A 20,856-nucleotide genomic window follows, 5' to 3' on the forward strand; every position below is an offset into this window, starting at 1 on the left:
GTGTTTATAGTACATCTTTAGAAAACATTTCTTAAAAGGTTTATTTGATCCCGATTTAACTTTGGTATGTGGTATCTACCTAGAAAATTTTTCATTTCCTCCAGATTTCCCAGTTTTGTTGAGTATCGGCTTTTGTAGTAGGATCTAGTAATTTTTTAAATTTCCTCAGTTTCTCTTGTTACATCTCCCTTTTCATCTCTGATTTTGTTTATTTGGCTACTCCCTCTGTGCCCTCTCATTAGTCTGCCTAAAGGTTTATCTATCTTATTGATTTTCTCAAAGAACCAGCTCCTGGTTTTGTTGATTCTTTGTATAGTTTTTTTTTTCTTTCTACTTGGTTGATTTCAGTTCTGAGTTTATTTCCTGCTGCCTACTCCTCTTCGGTGTATTTTCTTCTTTTTGTTCTAGAGCTTTCAGGTGTGCTGTTAAGCTGCTAATATATGCTCTCTCTAGGGTTTTTTTTTTTAGGTTTTTTTTATGTTTCTTTGTTTGTTTTTTGTTTTTTGAGGCACTCAGAGCTATGAGTTTTTCTCTTAGCACAGCTTTCATTGTGTCTCATAAGTTTGGGTATGTTGTGCCTTCATTTTCATTAAATTCTAAAATCTCTTTAATTTCTTTCTTTATTTGTTCCTTGACCAAGTTACCATTGAGTAGAGCATTGCTCAGCTTCCGTGAGTATGTGGCCTTTCTGTCATTTTTTTTGTTGTTATCGAAGACCAGCCTTAGTCTGTGGTGATCTGATAGGATGCATGAGAATATTTCAATCTTCTTGTAATTGTTGAGGCCTATTTTGTGACCAATTATCTGGTAATTTTGGAGAAGGTACCATGAGGTGCTGAGGAGAAGGTATATTCGCTTGTTTTAGGATGAAATGTTCTATAGAGCTATGTTAAATTAATTTGGTCCATAACTTGTTAGTTTCTCTATGTCTCTGTTTAGTTTCTGTTTCCATGATCTGTCCATTGATGAGAGTGGGGTGTGAAATCTCCCACTACGATTGTGTGAGGTAGAATATGTGCTTTGAGCTGTAGTAATGTTTCTTTTATGAAACTACCCTTGCATTTGGAGCATACATATTCAGGATTGAGAGTTCATCTTGGTGGATTTTTTCTCTGATGAATATGAAGTGTCTTTCCTTATTTTTTTTGATAACTTTTGGTTGAAAGTCAATTTTATCTGATGGCTACTCCATCAAATAATGGCTACTCCAGCTTGTTTTTTGGAACAATTTGCTTGGAAAATTGTTTTCCAGCCTTTTACTCTGAGGTTGTGTCTGTCTCTGTCTCTGTCTCTGTCTCTGTCTCTGTCTCTGTCTCTGAGGTGTGTTTCTTGTATGCAGAAAATTCTGGGTCCTCTTTACGTATCCAGTCTGTTAGTCTAAGACTTTTTATTGAGGAACTGAGTCCATTGATGTTAAGAGATATTAAAGAATAGTGATTGTTGCTTCCTATTAGTTTTGTTGTTACAAGTTGAATTATGTTCGTGTGGCTCTCTTCTTTTAGGTCTGTTGCAAGACAATTACTTTCTTGCTTTTTCTAGGGTGTAGTTTCCCTCCTTGTGTTGGAGTTTTCCATCTATTATCCTTTGTAGGGCTGTATTTGTGGAAAGATATTGTGGACATTTGGTTTTGCCATGGAATATCTTGGTTTCTCCATCTATGTTAATTGAGAGTTTTGCTGGTTATAGTAGCCTGGGCTGGAATTTTTGTTCTCTTAGGGTTTGTATGACATCTACTCAGGATCTTCTGGCTTTTATAGTCTCTGGTGAGAAGTCTGGTATAATTCTAATAGGTCTGCCTTTATATGTTACTTGACCTTTTTACATTACTGCTTTTAATATTCTTTCTTTGTTTTGTGCATTTGGTTTTTTGACTATTATGTGATGGGAAGAATTTCTTTTCTGGTCCAATCTATTTGGAGTCCTGTAGGCATCTTGTATGTTTATGGGCATCTCTTTCTTTAGGTTAGGGAAGTTTTCTTCTATAATTTTGTTGAAGATATTTACTGGCTCTTTAAGTTCTCTTCTTTCTCTCTTCTATACCTAGTATTCTTAGGTTTGATCTCATTGTGTCCTGGACTTTCTAGATGTTTAGGGTTGGGGACTTTTTGCGTTTTATATTTTCTTTGATGCTTGTGTCAGTGTTTTCTGTGGTATCTTCTGCCGCTGAGATTCTTGTTTCAATCTCTTGTATTCTGTTGGTGATGCCTGCATCTGTGACTCCTGATCTCTTTCCTATGTTTTCTATCTCCAGGGATGTCTCCCTTTGTGCTTTCTTTATTGTTTCTATTTCCATTTTTAGACCTTGAATGGTTTTCTTCAATTCCTTCACCTTTTTGGTTGTGTTTTCCTGTAATTCTTTAATGGATTTTTGTGTTTCCTCTTTAAGGACTTCTACTTGTTTACCTGTGCTGTCCCGTATTTCTTTAAGGGGATTATTTATGTCCTTCTTAAAGTCCTCTATCATCATCATGAGATGTGATGTTAAATCTAAATCTGCTTTTCCAGTGGGGGTTTTTTGTACATCCAGTATTTGCTTTGGTGGGAGACCCAGGTTCTGATGATATCAAGTAGTCTTGGTTTCTGTTGCTTAGGTTCCTGAGCTTGCCTCTCAAGATCAGGTTGTCTCTGGTGTTAGCTGGTCTTACTGTCTATGACAGTGGCTTGACCCTCCTGTGAGCCTGTGTGTCAGCACTCCTGTAGACCTGTTTTCTCCCAGCAGGATCTGGGTATAGAGAGCTGTGGGACTGGGTCAGCTCTGGGCACAGGCAGTAATGGGAAGGATCTGTCCCAAACTGCTCCTGGGTTTGTGTATCCTGAGGGCTCCAGGCAGGTTGCTCCGGGCAGAAGTGTTGGTCTTCCCTCTGTTCTCATGTGTATCAGCATTCCTGACAAGTACCTTTCAACTCTGGCCACAAGTAGAGACCAGAAGTATCCAAACCGAACTATTCTTGCATAACAAAATAAATCTCACTTGATCATGGTGTGTAATTTTTTTACTTACTGTTAGGTTTTATTTGTTAATATTTTACTGACGGTTTTGCATTTTTTGGTCCATAGATATTTATTTTGTTCATATTGTTATCATCAGTGTAGAATGTGAGCTTTTAAAGTTTCTTATACAGAGAATTAGAAACTAGAAGTATAAGAAATTTTTAAATTAGGGGAGTTTCTTGAGTGGATACTCGAGACATTTTCCCCTAGGGGAAATAATCAAATGCCTAGTTCTGTCTCACACATACTATTTTTACAAATTAGACATTTATGCTATTTTTATATATTCACCTTTTCTCAACCAAATGAGATTGGAGTAGGGTGAGAAATTATAGTAGCTTAAGAAGTGAATTGTGCTATTAAATTCTCGTACTGATAGAAAAATGAAAGCTGTTATATATGATATCTGAGTTTATGGATGAATAAGGCAGAATAGCTCCAACTACTATTAAATTATTTATCATACCAGGTTTACATATGTATGTGTACATACATATGTACTGTCACATATACAGCTTTCATGTAATTTTTATAAATCTATATAAAATAGATAATAGATACTGTGTTTATGTTGGAAATAAAGTAAAACTGAGAGATATAGTAACTTCCCAAAAATCTAATAAACACTTAAAGGTAGCAGAGATAAAAATTAAAATCTGGTCTATCTGAATCAATTTCATTGATAACGAATCAAGCCTTACAGGAAATCTGTGGCTTCCTTCTTTAATGGTTGCAAGTGAAGTTTGTATGTATGGTACTATGTCACTGGCACCATCCACTAGTAAAAGTCCCAAATCTTGATTATATTAATCTGCATAATATAGGTTTCCACCTCAACAAGTATAACAAGAATGTCAGGGCTAAGCTTCATATGTATCCTCAATGAATACCAGCAGTTACCAGTTTGTAGATTTCCTAGCAGGCCATTTGCATTCCCAAAATTTAAAACAGTAATGTATAGTTGACTTCTTGAAAACAATAAGTCAGTACCCAATGGGTTCATGATAATCTGACCCCTAGCTTCCAGAAATTTATTTTTTCATAAAGAAAAAACAGAATTAAGACTATATTTTTATTTTACAGTATAAAATAGTTTAATGATATATGGATCTACCTTTAATATATGATTCTTACTGAAAAATAAGTGAGGTATTTTTTTCCATAAGATGGTCACAAACAGTAATCCTTTCGTCGAGTAAATTGTCAAATGCAGATGGAAGAAACTGCCTGAAGCCTCATTCTGAACCTTGTAGCAATGTTTACTTTTCAAATTAAATGAGAGAGAAAACATGAAGTGCATAAAACAGGCTGTTGGATTTTCCTTGAGTTAATAACCAACTGTTCAGTATCTTCAAGCCAGAATTTATGGGGAAAATTAAGCAAGAATTTCTTTATTTTTTGTTGATTTTTTTTTATCTTAAGAAAAAATTATCATCACCCCCACTCCATTATCGCTTCTCTTGAGAATAAAATGTAGTTGTGTGTTTGGTTTTATGTGGAGATTTGTAGGCAAGATAGAACTGAAATCAAGGTCTATTTCTTTCTGGATCATGTGATTCCATGATGATTGAGATATGTTTCATTTTTCTACCCCCTAGAAGTGTAACTCCTTTGTTCTGTTCAATAACATGTATGCAGCAAAATATGGAGCCTCATCATGATCTGCATACAAGAACTGCCTAGATGCAGTGCAATCTTATCATGCCCCTAGAGCTTTCGAAGCCATCAGTCACTACACTGTACTGTAGAACTGGTAAGAATATTCTCAGGATTTTTAGTATCTCATTAAAGACACAAGTGAAACAAAATTTCAGAATTATGAGACTATGAAAAAGTAAGAATATGTGGTAATTTGAACCTTGACTCTTATGAAAATAATTGAAGGTATCTATCCAAAAGAATTTCTCTAAAAATGCAATCTCAAGGAAAGGAGACCATTAATCCATCCTGAAGTTGACAGAGAACCAGAATGAGACTGCTATCCTGTGGGGGTGTTTTGTTTGTTTGTCTGTTTGTTTTGTTTTTGTTTCTGTTTTCTCTTAGTTTAGTTTGTAATGTGCCACTGAGGCATAAATGGGAAGAGTTTACCATCATGACTGGTATCATGGCAACTAGAAGGTACACAGGTACCAAGACCAGGACTAATGCTAGAAATTAGTATGACCAAATCCTCATGCCACACAGATAATAAAGTGAAGACGATAACCCAGAAAGACAATGAGATGACAGCAAGAAACAGGTAGCTGCTACTATTAAGTCTGTTAGAATGGAGAGCTATCCACTTATCAATGAATGCACACCATGTGTGTTTTTCTGTGATTGGGTTACCTCACTCAGGATGATATTTTCCAGTTCCATCCATTTGCCTATGAATTTCATAAAGTCATTGCTTTTGATAGCTGAGTAATATTCCATTGTGTAGATGTACCACATTTTCTGTATCCATTCCTCTGTTGAAGGGCATCTGGGTTCTTTCCAGCTTTTGGCTAGGCTGACAGGAACCGGATGTAGATCTCTCCTGAGAGACACAGCCAGAATACAGCAAATACATAGGTGAATGCCAGCAGCAAACCACTGAACTAAGAACGGGACCCCCATTGAAGGACTCAGAGAAAGGACTAAAAGAGCTGAAGGGGCTTGAGACCCCATATGAACAACAATGCCAACCAACCAGAGCTTCCAGGGACTAAGACACTACCCAAAGACTAGACTGACCCTGGGCTCCAACCTCATAGATACCAATGAATAGCCTAGTAAGAGCACCAGTGGAAGGGGAAGCCCTTGGTCCTGCCAAGACTGAACCCCCAGTGAACGTGATTGTTGGAGGGAAGGCGGTAATGTGGGGAGGATGGGGAGGGGCACACCCATATAGAAGGGGAGGGGGAGGGGTTAGGGGGATGTTGGCCCGGAAACTGGGAAAGGGAATAACAATTGAAATGTAAATAAGAAATACCCAAGTTAATAAAGATGTAGGAAAAAAGAAAAAAAGAATGGAGCGCTATTCCCAAGATGTATGGCAAGGTTTTAGTGATGTCTGGGTGAAGTTGGATGTTCTCAGCAGACTTGTACTCTCTGGGGGGCTTGCTAATATGAAGGCACAATCCGAGATAGCACAGACTCAATAGTCCTGCTTCCGTCTTGTTGTGGCATAAAGAAAAACTCTTTGTAGATGAATCAAATGCTAGAATCTATTGAAAATGTCACATTGTGGCAGCAAAAGTCTTCTGTTCTTGGAACAAATTACCAAGAGATATTTCATATGCACTGACTGCTGGTCCCAGAAAGAGCAAACAAAATCAAGGTGTAATTAATTTAGAACTTGCTTACATTCAAGTTGAAGAGACTTCTAACACAATACTTTATGTTTAAATTAACTTATGATAAAGAATTAAATCCATTTATTTGTGATTACAAAGAATTCCATATAGGCAAATGAAAAAGAATGAAAGAATTGGAAAGGCTCCTTGGAAAAAGCATAAAAGATTCACTCAAGCCCATAAATTTCTGTGTTACCTAGTATGTTCTAAGAATGACAATAGGTACTGTTCCTTTTCTTTCTTTGTTTTATCTCATATATAAAAATTACATTATTACAACTGAAAGGACATTAAAATTGTCAGTGAATTAGCTACTGATAGCCTCCCCATATTACAGTTGAAGTCAGAAAGTTTGTGGAACTGAAGTAAATTGCCAGTTCACACAGGTACTAAGAAGTCTAGTATTAGAAGTGATAATTGTGTAAGCAAGCCACACCCCCCTAACCCCAAATTTACATTGTCTTCTTGGCCTTGATAAGGTTTATAAAACCCAGAATCACTCCTGCTTTTCTTTATAATACTTCTGAGGTAGCAACGCAAGTGAGACTCTGTACTGCCTATAAACTGTCCTTTTTTTTCCTCCAAGATGACCTTGTACAAACCTAAGTTTGCTGGATTCTTTAATACATCTAGCTACACCATGAAACTCCATCTGAACTGAAGTTTAATAAGAGCTCAGAAAATACTAGTCCAAATGAAGTTCTAAGACGGTGGGAAACGTATGCTGTAGAATCGCCAAGAGCAATGCTATGCAATCAAGGAACAGTAAATACTATCTTCACTGCTAACTGAGCTAATAAAATAGCACTTGATTGATTGGTCATTCTAGGCTTGTGTATGGGATCATAAAAGGCAATGGCAGCCGACCTGGCATAAATCACATGAGCAATCTTCTTGCATAAATCACACAACTTTTGGAATACTAGGTGTTGTTCTAAGACTGTAACATCTTCCTTATGCTAAGACTTCGATTTAATATAAGCCATAGTGAATCAACCTTGTCTTCTCTATCTAGGAATTCAGTGCCTGTTAAAAATTGTAAATACCGTCCTGAGAAATTTAGAAGAAAAGCAACATTTTCTTCCTGGTTTGGATTTTCCTCCTTGGAAAGATCTGTTCTTAGAAACTTCCTTCAGCTACATTTTCTCCCGCTTCAAAGGGTGCATTTTACAATGGAATTATAATATTCTAAATCTGTATCTGTGTAGAATATTTGGCCTTCTGGTGAGAAAATACTCTTTTCTTAGGAGGTGCATACTCCTTGTAGTGAAAAATGCTGGCTCCAACATTTGGCTGCTCATATCACCTGGCACATCCAAAGTATCCCCTCTTGTGGTAACAGTGTTTGTCCCAGGGGCAAGCATCTTGCCAAAACTGAATGACTCCATCTCTTCTTTGGGGCTTTGGCAGGGTGACATACATCAGGAAGGCATTTCTACTGAGACTTCTAGGCTGATTCTCTGTAATTTTAACTTTTTACATTTAAATTTTGAAATTTTTTATTTTTATTTTTAAATTTTTATTTTTAATGATTCTTCTTAAATGCTTAAACCTCCCTGTTACTTCACCACCCACCAGAGGGGTGGGGGCAGGGAATGGACCTGTTTAGAAAGGGTTCTTTAGAACAACTCCTACTATGCTGTCTGGAAATTGGGAGTTCAGTACACAGATCAGAAACAGCAGCTCAATCCACTTGCAAAAACTTCATGGATGTATCAGCCATCCAGTTTGGTAGAGTTGGGATAGCAAACATGAATCAGCAGTGGTAACGCTACCTTGCCTGGGCACAAGTCAGCATGAGGGACCAGGGAGGAACTCCAGGAGAAGTTCTCTGTTGTACCTCTCTCAGGGAAGTGTAGATCAATGAAGACACAAGACCCACAGCGAGCTCTATTAGCAAGCCTGTTCCAGCCTCCTTCACTGCCCATGGAGTCCTGTGTTCTCCACAGGCTTGCTTTAGCAGAACATCCTTTCTCCTGTGTCTACTTCAGTAAAACATTCCTTCAGGAATCTGCCTTAGTCTTTCACCTGTGTCCACTTCAAGAAAACACTCCTTTATGTTTTTGCCCCAGCAAAACACCATCCAATACATCTGACTTTCCAAAGAACCCTTAAGTGTCCACTTCTATTCTGTATGCATTTCTAGAGTTGGCAAAGCCTTAGTTGCCTTTCAATAGAGTTATCCTTCCTATAACATTGAAGGAAAGAGTTGGTAATGGTATATGGAATCTTTGGAGATCTGAACCATTTTTTTCTAAAATACTGAATTATTTTTTTTCTTAAGTTATTTGAGTTAGGTGGGAATCAGTTTAAGAAAAATTCAAAAGGATTGTTGACCTCAATGTAGCACTCGGAAGCTCACAGATTAAAAGTTACAAGAGTCTCCATCTGTGCTGAGAGCTGGTCTCCTAGGAGCACTCTCACTCCTAAGCCCATAGGTGGGACTCTTCTTTTGCTCCACTGACTGTCCAAGGAGAGGCCTGCCTGGAGCAGGTGGGGCACAGGAGCCACAGGGAAGACTAGAACAGGACTCTTCCTGTTTCCATCTGCACCCAGAGCTGAAGGCTCATTGCCCCAGTGTAGGGGAATGGCAGGGCATTGAGGTGTGAGTGGATGAGTGGGAGCATCTTCATAGAAGAAGAGGGAGGGGGAGAGGAAATGGGAGACGGGGAACCAGGAAAAGGAATAACATTTGAAATGTAAATACTAATATATCTAATGAAAAATTAAAATAAAGAAATAAAAGAAATTACAAGATAGTCTTGAATGTGACACTGACTTGTAACCTCAAAAAATTACTTAATCTTTCTGGAATAGAGTCTTCTTCATCAATAATATGCTAACAGTGATTCACATAAATTCTGAGGCAACCTTTCATCATCTTATTTGTGACCACATGCATCACTTTAACCCTATTGATCTATGGTGATCTACAACTTCAAAGGTTTAGAATTGTTTATTGGTTAATTTTCTCTGTGGGGCAGGCTGACCTTAAACTTAGACATACCTACCTCTGGCTCCAGAGTGCTGGGATTAAAGGTGTTTGTCTATATTCCTGGCTCTGGTACTTTCCTTATTGCCATGATAAAATACCTTACAAAAACAACATAAGAAAGAAAAGAAATGTTTAGGCTCATAATTTGAGGATACCACTCAACGCAGTAGGAGATGGTGTGTCACTGAAAGCATATGGTAACAGGAAAGTGCTCATATCAGGAAATAAATGCTGGTACTCAGCTTCTCTTTGCCTATCTTTTTATTTGGTAAGGGAATCCAGTCTGTGAGATGCTGCTGTACACTTTCAGAGTAGTTCTTCCTTCCTCAGTTGAACCTCTCTGGAATCACCCTCATAGACATGCCTAGACGTGTATCTACTAGGTAAATCCATATCCAGTCAAATTGTTAATGTAGATTAGCCATCACAAAGCATAAACTATCCACCGTCCTAGCAAGCATATCTAGCTAGTACAAAGCTTTTATTTCTAAATGAAGAGTAGTCCTCTCTGTTTCTGGATATCATTCTTCCTTTATCCCAGTCATCTACCTTACAAACATGTGACGTTTGTACATGTGAAGTAGCTACAAGGCCTGGACAACTAGAAAAATCTACTGTGGATGAAAATGGCCCCTGTAGGTTCATATATTTGACCACTTAGTCACTAGGAGTAGAACTGTTTGGGAACTGCTGTTGAAGCAGGTGAGTCACTGGTTTTAGGTTTCAATAACCCCATCCCAAGCCCAGTCTCTCCTTCTCTCCATCCATCTGTTCGTCCATCCATCTGTCTGTCTGTCTGTCTGATCTATATGCCTGCTGCCTGTGGATAAGGATGCAAAGCTCTCAACTACTGCTCCTGCTCCAACATACTTTCTCTCTCTCTCTCTCTCTCTCTCTCTCTCTCTCTCTCTCTCTCTCTCTCTCTCTCCCTCCCTCCCTCCCTCCCTCCCTCCCTCCCTCCCTCTCTCTCTCTCTCTCTCTCTCTCTCTCTCTCTCTCTCTCTCTCTCTCTCTGATGCTGCTGCCGCTTCTGCTGCTGCCCATAGGTCAGGATATAAATCTCTCAACTACTGTTCTGGCACTATTCTGGCCTGCCATGATGATCATGGACCAATAACCCTCTGAAAACATAAGCAACCACCTAATTAAATGCTTTCTTTTGTAAGTTGCCTTGGTCATGGTGTCTCTTCACAGCGACAGAAGAGTAACTAAGACATCCACTCATCTACTTAGACAATTCAACTTGAAAACTTGAACTCAATAAATAGAGCATTGTGTACAAAGGCTGTTACAGGCTTTTTTTTATTTATATTCCTATAGTATCTTTGATTCCTGAAAAAGATACAGCTAAAATATCTAATACCTTATCATGGAAATTTGCATCTCTTATATGTGACAGGCTCTGAAGTGAAATACTTCAACATGTTAAACTAGAAACCATATCCTAGTTCTTCTTGGTGTTTTGTGTCGTTACCACATAGATCCACTTCTCTTCACATTATGCACAGATTGTTAAAGCCAATCATGGTGAGAGTACTAAAGGTGTGGAAGAGGAGAGGAGAACTTCAGGATCAAAACTAAGAGCTGCTAGTGAATGTGTGCTTTTTGATAAGAGGTCTCTCTGAGGAGAGAAGTGACAGTCTCTATTATTACTGGCCTTATATAATGATTGTGTTCAGCCATTCACCTAAGTGTCAAGAAAGGCTGTACAAAATATAGCCATATACCTTAAACTACATACCTTAAAGCAGCTCTTAAAGTGAGACAAAATGAACCTAAAAGGTCCTTGTATTTGTGAGGGTCCAACCAAAAAAAACCAAAAAACAAATAAAACAGGCACAGTTAGAGATAGATGTTAAGAGCCCTATTTTGGCAAACCAGCTTATGTAGTTGGGGTGGCTGGGCAAGTGTAAAGTCTCTGGAAAGGTCATGAGGAAAGGCACATCAAGCCACTGAGTCAAACCCAGCCAGAGCTTCAGGATAGTCTTTCTGATTTAAAGACAATTAATCTTTGTCTTTTTTATTTTCTTTTAACAATGGGGAGGATGTCATATCCTTTGGAGCTAGAATTACATGCAATTATGAGCTGCCTTACATGGGTGGTGGAAACCAAACTCAGGTCTTCAACAATATCATCTGGCACTCTTAATTGCTGAGCCATCTTCCAGCCCCAAGTCAAATGATCTTTAACTATTAGGGACTTTTATCACACCTACAAAGCACCTTCACAACATCCAGGTTGATGTTCAGTTAAATACCCAAAATTATAACCTTGCCAAATACATATCAGTGTCTCCAAATCCTTTCAAAGAGTCTATACATCAAAACCTTTCAAGCAGTGTATGAGACTAGATTTTCCTTCATAGAATAACTATAGCAACGTAATAACACAATGGATAAAATATATAAGCAGATATGAGAATCCAGCAAATGTGTTATCTTAACACTAAAGATGTTTTTAAATCCTCGTTTACTTTTTTTGTTATATAAAATGGTTATATATGACTTAAAATGTGGCATATACATTAGTACAAAGTAGGTATATTATCATTTAAAATAAAAATTACATTAAAATTTCTAAAATTAAGTCTCTCTTCAAGGAAATAGTTATACAATCCACATAAACAACTCATTTGAGTCCTAAATAATTTTGAAGAATGTAAAAGATCACCAATTCACAAAATCATATGAGAACCACTGTCCTATATAAATAGAATGAATATATTCCCAACAGCTCATTAATTCTCCTTACATTTCACATTAATCATTATAGATGCTATCTACTTCACAGCATAAACAATGCAAAACCTTGTCCATAGTTTATGAATATAACAATTAATCTCTTTCCCCCTCATGCATTAATTTGAGCAAATCGTTAGTCAAAGAATTCTAAGCTCTTTTGCATGACCTCCTAACGACGTGACCTGACTCTAGAAAATACGCATTTGAATTTTGGCTATAAACACATTCCATATCAGTATTCAATATTTTTATTCTGAAACTTACTTTATGCAAATGCTAGTAAGTTATTCATTAATTTACATACACAATAGGCAAAAATATTTATTTGAGGATGTTTGATTCATGGTTTTATATTCTGAAAATGAACAGGCTGATAGGATGGGTAGAAAAGACTTCTGTGGTACTCTACCCAAATGGCTAAAGTGGGGTCATCAGTTTCCTCCTTATCAATCACCTTTTAACTAAAAATTGGGAGAGAAGAAAGTCAGAGGAAGACTCGGAAAATGGTGAGTTTAAAAAAAGATGTGGGCAAAATATGGTATACACTTGACTTTATAGCAATTACTTTGGACAAAGTTTCAGATGGCTTTCTGACAGACATCATCATTATATCATGTCATACCGGTTGGCATAGGAGTATAAGCATGTGCTAGTAAGTTTTGTCAACTTGATACAAACTGACATCACCATGGAAGACGGAGCTTTGATTGAGAAAGCCATCAATCAAATATGGCCTGTAGGCATATCTATAAGTACATTCTTGATAATGATTGACACGTGAAGGAAAGCCCAGCCCGCTGTGGGTGGTACCATCATTGGACAGGTGGTCCTGGGTTGTTTAAGTGAACAAGCTGAAGAAACCATGGACAGCATGCAGTAAGCAGCATTCCTCCATGGTCTCTGGTTCATCTTCTGCTTCTGTGTTACTGCCTTCACTTTCTTCCCTAATGGACTGTATCCTGAGGTTGAAAAATAAAATAAGCCCTTTCTGGCCCAGGTTGGTTGGTCAATTTTTTTTCACAGTAACAGAAAACAAATAAGGACAGAACACAATCTTGTCATCCAGAAGCTATAATACAGTGACATAAAATGAGGCCTAGCTTACGGAGCAGGCCAGGTAAAAGATTCCTATAACTAGGTCCTGCCCACAGTAATTGTTGTTATTCAATAGTAGCACGCTCTTAATTTGTGAGACTAGGCTCCTGTTTTTGGCATTTGGGGGCTTGTTCCATAAAATGTGTGAGCCTGCTTTATAATGAGAAATCTCCCAACATCTAAGCACTCCCAATTAATTTAAAATTGAAGCCTGTGCCAATTAAGCAAAACATGTCAATAGGTCAGTAACCTTGTGTAACATCTGGTACAGGAACATTGACTTTTACATAAATTAGTAAATGGCAAAAGACCAAGAAATTCATTATACACTAAGGTAGTCTGCAGCTCACTGTTGGTTTTGGTTAACCCTTACTATGACTGTAAATACTGTGTAGTATGAAGATTTTTCATTGTTACTTTATCACTACCTGCAAAAAATTATTTAACAAATCAAATTAATTTGGTATAGGCCTATACCGAGACTTCACATGGCTTCTTTAAGTTTGCTTACCTTCTATCTGGATAAGGAGTCATAATTAGCTTGGAAAGGGGCCATAAACTTACGTCATTTACTCAATAAATCAAGTGTACATGTCCTCTTGCATCACCTGAGGAGTTTAGGGTGTATTTTGGGCAGGTATCCCAGCCTCAGAGCTACTGACATTTTGAATCAACTCATACTTTGAGGAGGAAGGTTGCCCCGTGTCTTGAAGTTGTATCTGCCAGCAGTTTCCTATGTGGCCGCCAGTAGACTCATCCGCTTCCCTGCCTGACATCCCTCCTCAGGTAGAAGAAAAGTACCAGAGCATCAAACAGCCTTTAGCGACTTTATGGTATAAATGTTCAACAATTAAAGCGGACCATAATACCCAGCCACATAGTGCCCAGAAGCCAGGGGACTCTGAGAGAAAAGAGGCGTAAAAGGCGCTCATATTTTGCAAAGGGTAAACTGTAAAGTGCCAAGATCCTCTTTTAAAAATTACAACCTCTGTATAATTGGGTAGATTTTATACTCTTAAAACTTTCTCTTTTTCTTTCTTTCTTTTTTTTTCTTTATTAACTTGGGTATTTCTTATTTACATTTCGATTGTTATTCCCTTTCCCAGTTTCCAGGCCAACATCACCCTAACCCCTCCCCATCCCCTTCTCTATGGGTGTTCCCCTCCCCATCCTCCCCCAATTACCACCATCCCAACAACATTCACCTTCACTGGGGGTTCAGTCTTGGCAGGACCAAGGGCTTGCCCTTCCACTGGTGCCTTACTAGGATATTCATTGCTACCTATGAGGTTGGAGCCCAGGGTCAGTCCATGTATAGTCTTTGGGAAGTGGCTTAGTCCCTGGAAGCTCTGGTTGCTTGGCATTGTTGTTCATATGGGGTCTCAAGCTCCTTCAAGCTCTTCCAGTCCTTTCTCTGATTCCTACACTTGATCTTAGCCAAAAGGCCGAGAAGCGATCCTTTCTCTGATTCCTTCAACCGGGGTCCCATTCTCAGTTCAGTGGTTTGCTGCTGGCATTCGCCTATGTATTTGCTGTACTCTGGCTGTGTCTCTCAGGAGCGATCTACATCCGGTTCCTGTCGGCCTGCACTTCTTTGCTTCATCCATCTTGCCTAATTGGGTGGCTGTATATGTATGGGTCACATGTGGGCCAGGCTCTGAATGGGTGTTCCTTCTGCCTCCGTTTTAATCTTTGCCTCCCCATTCGCTGCCAAGGGTATTCTTGTTCCCCTTTTAAAGAAGAAGTGAAAACTTTCTAGTCTGTATTTTACAGCTATTTGGATTTTTTTTTTATTAACTTGAGTATTTCTTATGTACATTTCGACTGTTATTCCCTTTCCCGGTTTCCGGGCAAACATCCCCCTCCCCCCTCCCCTTCCTTATGGGTGTTCCCCTCCCCACCCTCCCCCCATTGCCGCCCTCCCCCCAACAGTCTAGTTCACTGGGGGTTCAGTCTTAGCAGGACCCAGGGCTTCCCCTTCCACTGGTGCTCTTACTAGGATATTCATTGCTACCTATGAGGTCAGAGTCCAGGGTCAGTCCATGTATAGTCTTTAGGTAGTGGCTTAGTCCCTGGAAGCTCTGGTTGCTTGGCATTGTTGTTCATATGGGGTCTCGAGTCCCTTCAAGCTCTTCCAGTTCTTTCTCTGATTCCTTCAACAGGGGTCCTATTCTCAGTTCAGTGGTTTGCTGCTGGCATTCGCCTCTGTATTTGCTGTATTCTGGCTGTGTCTCTCAGGAGCGATCTACATCTGGTCCCTGTCGGTCTACACTTCTTTGCTTCATCCATCTTGTCTAATTGGGTGGCTGTATATGTATGGGCCACATGTGGGGCAGGCTCTGAATGGGTGTTCCTTCAGTCTCTGTTTTAATCTTTGCCTCTCTCTTCCCTGCCAAGGGTATTCTTGTTCCCCTTTTAAAGAAGGAGTGAAGCATTCACATTTTGATCATCCCTCTTGAGTTTCACTTGTTCTAGGCATCTAGGGTAATTCAAGCATTTGGGCTAATAGCCACTTATCAATGAGTGCATACCATGTATGTCTTTCTGTGATTGGGTTAGCTCACTCAGGATGATACTTTCCAGTTCCAAACATTTGCCTATGAATTTCATAAAGTCATTGTTTTTGATACCTTAGTAATATTCCATTGTGTAGATGTACCACATTTTCTGTATCCATTCCTCTGTTGAAGGGCATCTGGGTTCTTTCCAGCTTCTGGCTATTATAAATAAGGCTACGATGAACATAGTGGAGCACGTGTCTTTATTATATGTTGGGGCATCTTTTGGGTATATGCCCAAGAGAGGTATAGCTGGATCCTCAGGCAGTTCAATGTCCAATTTTTCTGAGGAACCTCCAGACTAATTTCCAGAATGGTTGTACCAGTCTGCAACCCCACCAGAAATGGAGGAGTGTTCGTCTTTCTCCGAATCCTCGCCAGCATCTGCTGTCACCTGAGTTTTTGATCTTAGCCATTCTCACTGGTGTGAGGTGAAATCTCAGGGTTGTTTTGATTTGCATTTCCCTTATGACTAAAGATGTTGAACATTTCTTTAGGTGTTTCTCAGCCATTCGGCATTCCTCAGCTGTGAACTGTTTGTTTAGCTCTGAACCCCATTTTTTAATAGGGTTATTTGTCTCCCTGCGGTCTAACTTCTTGAGTTCTTTGTATATTTTGGATATAAGGCCTCTATCTGTTGTAGGATTGGTGAAGATCTTTTCCCAATCTGTTGGTTGCCGTTTTGTCCTAACCACAGTGTCCTTTGCCTTACAGAAGCTTTGCAGTTTTATGAGATCCCATTTGTCGATTCTTGATCGTAGAGCATAAGCCATTGGTGTTTTGTTCAGGAAATTTTTTCCAGTGCCCATGTGTTCCAGATGCTTCCCTAGTTTTTCTTCTATTAGTTTGAGTGTGTCTGGTTTGATGTGGAGGTCTTTAATCCACTTGGACTTAAGCTTTGTACGGGGTGACAAGCATGGATCGATCTGCATTCTTCTACATGTTGACCTCCAGTTGAACCAGCACCATTTGCTGAAAATGCTATCTTTTTTCCATTGGAGGTTTTGGCTCCTTTGTCAAAAATCAAGTGACCATAGGTGTGTGGGTTCATTTCTGGGTCTTCAATTCTATTCCATTGGTCTATCTGTCTGTCTCTGTACCAATACCATGCAGTTTTTATCACTATTGCTCTGTAATACTGCTTGAGTTCAGGGATAGTGATTCCCCCTGAAGTCCTCTTATTATTGAGGATAGTTTTAGCTATCCTGGGTTTTTTGTTATTCCAGATGAATTTGCAAATTGTTCTGTCTAACTCTTTGAAGAATTGGATTGGTATTTTGATGGGGATTGCATTGAATCTGTAGATCGCTTTTGGTAAAATGGCCATTTTTACTATATTAATCCTGCCAACCCATGAGCATGGGAGATCTTTCCATCTTCTGAGGTCTTCTTCAATTTCTTTCTTCAGAGTCTTGAAGTTCTTATTGTACAGATCTTTTACTTGCTTGGTTAAAGTCACACCGAGGTACTTTATATTATTTGGGTCTATTATGAAGGGTGTCGTTTCCCTAATTTCTTTCTCGGCTTGTTTCTCTTTTGTGTAGAGGAAGGCTACTGATTTATTTGAGTTAATTTTATACCCAGCCACTTTGCTGAAGTTGTTTATCAGCTTTAGTAGTTCTCTGGTGGAACTTTTGGGATCACTTAAATATACTATCATATCATCTGCAAATAGTGATATTTTGACTTCTTCTTTTCCGATCTGTATCCCCTTGATCTCCTTTTGTTGTCTGATTGCTCTGGCTAGAACTTCAAGAACTATATTGAATAAGTAGGAAGAGAGTGGGCAGCCTTGTCTAGTCCCTGATTTTAGTGGGATTGCTTCAAGTTTCTCTCCACTTAGTTTAATGTTAGCAACTGGTTTGCTGTATATGGCTTTTACTATGTTGAGGTATGGGCCTTGAATTCCTATTCTTTCCAGGACTTTTATCATGAAGGGGTGTTGAATTTTGTCAAATGCTTTCTCAGCATCTAATGAAATGATCATGTGGTTTTGTTCTTTCAGTTTGTTTATATAATGGATCACGTTGATGGTTTTCCATATATTAAACCATCCCTGCATGCCTGGGATGAAGCCTACTTGATCATGGTGGATGATTGTTTTGATGTGCTCTTGGATTCGGTTTGCCAGAATTTTATTGAGTATTTTTGTGTCGATATTCATAAGGGAAATTGGTCTGAAGTTCTCTTTCTTTGTTGGGTCTTTGTGTGGTTTAGGTATAAGAGTAATTGTGGCTTCATAGAAGGAATTCGGTAGTGCTCCATCTGTTTCAATTTTGTGGAATAGTTTGGATAATATTGGTATGAGGTCTTCTATGAAGGTTTGATAGAATTCTGCACTAAACCCGTCTGGGCCTGGGCTCTTTTTGGTTGGGAGACCTTTAATGACTGCTTCTATTTCCTTAGGAGTTATGGGGTTGTTTAACTGGTTTATCTGTTCCTGATTTAACTTCGGTACCTGGTATCTGTCTAGGAAATTGTCCATTTCCTGCAGATTTTCAAGTTTTGTTGAATATAGGCTTTTATAGTAAGACCTGATGATTTTTTGAATTTCCTCTGAATCTGTAGTTATGTCTCCCTTTTCATTTTTGATTTTGTTAATTTGGACACACTCTCTGGGTCCTCTCGTTAGTCTGGCTAAGGGTTTATCTATCTTGTTGATTTTCTCAAAGAACCAACTTTTGGTTCTGTTGATTCTTTCTATGGTCCTTTTTGTTTCTACTTGGTTGATTTCAGCTCTGAGTTTGATTATTTCCTGCCTTCTACTCCTCCTGGGTGTATTTGCTTCCTTTGTTCTAGAGCTTTTAGGTGTGCTGTCAAGCTGCTGACATATGCTCTTTCCTGTTTCTTTCTGCAGGCACTCAGCGCTATGAGTTTTCCTCTTAGCACAGCTTTCATTGTGTCCCATAAGTTTGGGTATGTTGTACCTTCATTTTCATTAAATTCTAAAAAGTCTTTAATTTCTTTCTTTATTTCTTCCTTGACCAGGTTATCATTGAGTAGAGCATTGTTCAACTTCCATGTATATGTGGGCGTTCTTCCCTTATTGTTATTGAAGACCAGTTTTAGGCCATGGTGGTCTGATAGCACGCATGGGATTATTTCTATCTTTCTGTACCTGTTGAGGCCCATTTTTTGACCAATTATATGGTCAATTTTGGAGAAAGTACCATGAGGAGCTGAGAAGAAGGTATATCCTTTTGCTTTAGGATAGAATGTTCTATAAATATCTGTTAAGTCCATTTGGCTCATGACTTCTCTTAGTCTGTCTACGTCTCTGTTTAATTTCTGTTTCCATGATCTGTCCATTGATGAGAGTGGGGTGTTGAAATCTCCTACTATTATTGTGTGAGGTGCAATGTGTGTTTTGAGCTTTAGTAAGGTTTCTTTTACGTATGTAGGTGCCCTTGTATTTGGGGCATAGATATTTAGGATTGAGAGTTCATCTTGGTGGATTTTTCCTTTGATGAATATGAAGTGTCCTTCCTTATCTTTTTTGATGACTTTTAGGTGAAAATTGATTTTATTTGATATTAGAATGGCTACTCCAGCTTGCTCCTTCTGACCATTTGCTTGGAAAGTTGTTTTCCAGCCTTTCACTCTGAGGTAGTGTCTGTCTTTGTCTCTGAGGTGTGTTTCCTGTAGGCAGCAGAATGCATGGTCCTCGTTGCATATCCAGTGTGTTAATCTATGTCTTTTTATTGGGGAGTTGAGGCCATTGATGTTGAGAGATATTAAGGAATAGTGATTATTGCTTCCTGTTATATTCATATTTGGATGTGAGCTTATGTTTGTGTGCTTTTCTTCTCATTGTTTTGTTGCCAAGACGATTAGTTTCTTGCTTCTTCTAGGGTATAGCTTGCCTCCTTATGTTGGGCTTTACCATTTATTATCCTTTGTAGTGCTGGATTTGTAGAAAGATATTGTGTAAATTTGGTTTTGTCATGGAATATCTTGGTTTCTCCATCAATGTTAATTGAGAGTTTTGCAGGATACAGTAACCTGGGCTGGCATTTGTGTTCTCTTAGAGTCTGTATGACATCAGTCCAGGATCTTCTGGCCTTCATAGTTTCTGGCGAAAAGTCTGGTGTGATTCTGATAGGTCTGCCTTTATATGTTACTTGACCTTTTTCCCTTACTGCTTTTAATATTCTTTCTTTATTTTGTGCGTTTGATGTTTTGACTATTATGTGACGGGAGGTGTTTCTTTTCTGGTCCAATCTATTTGGAGTTCTGTAGGCTTCTTGTATGCCTATGGGTATCTCTTTTTTTAGGTTAGGGAAGTTTTCTTCTATGATTTTGTTGAAGATATTTACTGGTCCTTTGAGCTGGGAGTCTTCACTCTCTTCTATACCTATTATCCTTAGGTTTGATCTTCTCATTGAGTCCTGGATTTCCTGTATGTTTTGGACCAGTAGCTTTTTCCGCTTTACATTCTCTTTGACAGTTGAGTCAATGATTTCTATGGAATCTTCTGCTCCTGAGATTCTCTCTTCCATCTCTTGTATTCTGTTTGTGAAGCTTGTATCTACAGCTCCTTGTCTCCTCTTTTAGTTTTCTATATACAGGGTTGTTTCCATGTGTTCTTTCTTGATTGCTTCTATTTCCATTTTTAATTCCTTCAACTGTTTGATTGTGTTTTCCTGGAATTCTTTCAGGGATTTTTGCGATTCCTCTCTGTAGGCTTCTACTTGTTTATTAATGTTTTCCTGTGTTTCTCTAAGGGAGTTCTTCACATCTTTCTTGAAGTCCTCCAGCATCATGATCAAATATGATTTTGAAACTAGATCTTGCTTTTCTGGTGTGTTTGGATATTCCATGTTTGTTTTGATGGGAGAATTGGGCTCTGATGGTGCCATGTAGTCTTGGTTTCTGTTGCTTGGGTTCCTGCGCTTGCCTCTCACCATCAGATTATCTCTAGTGTTACTTTATTCTGCTATTTCTGACAGTGGCTAGACTGTCCTATAAGCCTGTGTGTCAGGAGTGCTGTAGACCTGTTTTCCTGTTTTCTTTTAGCCTGTTATGGGGACAGAGTGTTCTGCTTTCGGGCGTGTAGTTTTTCCTCTCTACAGGTCTTCAGCTGTTCCTGTGGGCCTGTGTCTTGAGTTCACCAGGCAGGTCTCTTGCAGCAGAAAAGTTGGTCTTACCTGTGGTCCCAA

General features: G+C 38.8%; 1 protein-coding gene and 1 long non-coding RNA gene across 7 annotated transcripts in view; one reads left to right on the forward strand and one right to left on the reverse strand.

The window, feature by feature from the left end:
* Positions 1-20,856, forward strand: part of Atp10b (ATPase phospholipid transporting 10B) — a 330,892-nt gene that overhangs the window by 57,921 nt on the left and 252,115 nt on the right. The window lies entirely within an intron of this gene.
* LOC134480671 (uncharacterized) overlaps positions 4,072-20,856 on the reverse strand; it is a 135,497-nt gene continuing 118,712 nt past the window's right edge. The window contains exons 4-5 of the long non-coding RNA XR_015631188.1: positions 9,320-9,401; positions 4,072-5,509 (exon numbers count right to left, since the gene is read on the reverse strand). This is a non-coding gene — a long non-coding RNA (uncharacterized LOC134480671). The remainder of the gene's footprint in view (positions 5,510-9,319; positions 9,402-20,856) is intronic.

The sequence above is a fragment of the Rattus norvegicus genome, chromosome 10 (assembly GCF_021556685.1).
Source record: "Rattus norvegicus strain SHRSP/BbbUtx chromosome 10, alternate assembly SHRSP_T2T, whole genome shotgun sequence".
NCBI classification, from domain to species: Eukaryota; Metazoa; Chordata; class Mammalia; order Rodentia; family Muridae; genus Rattus; species Rattus norvegicus.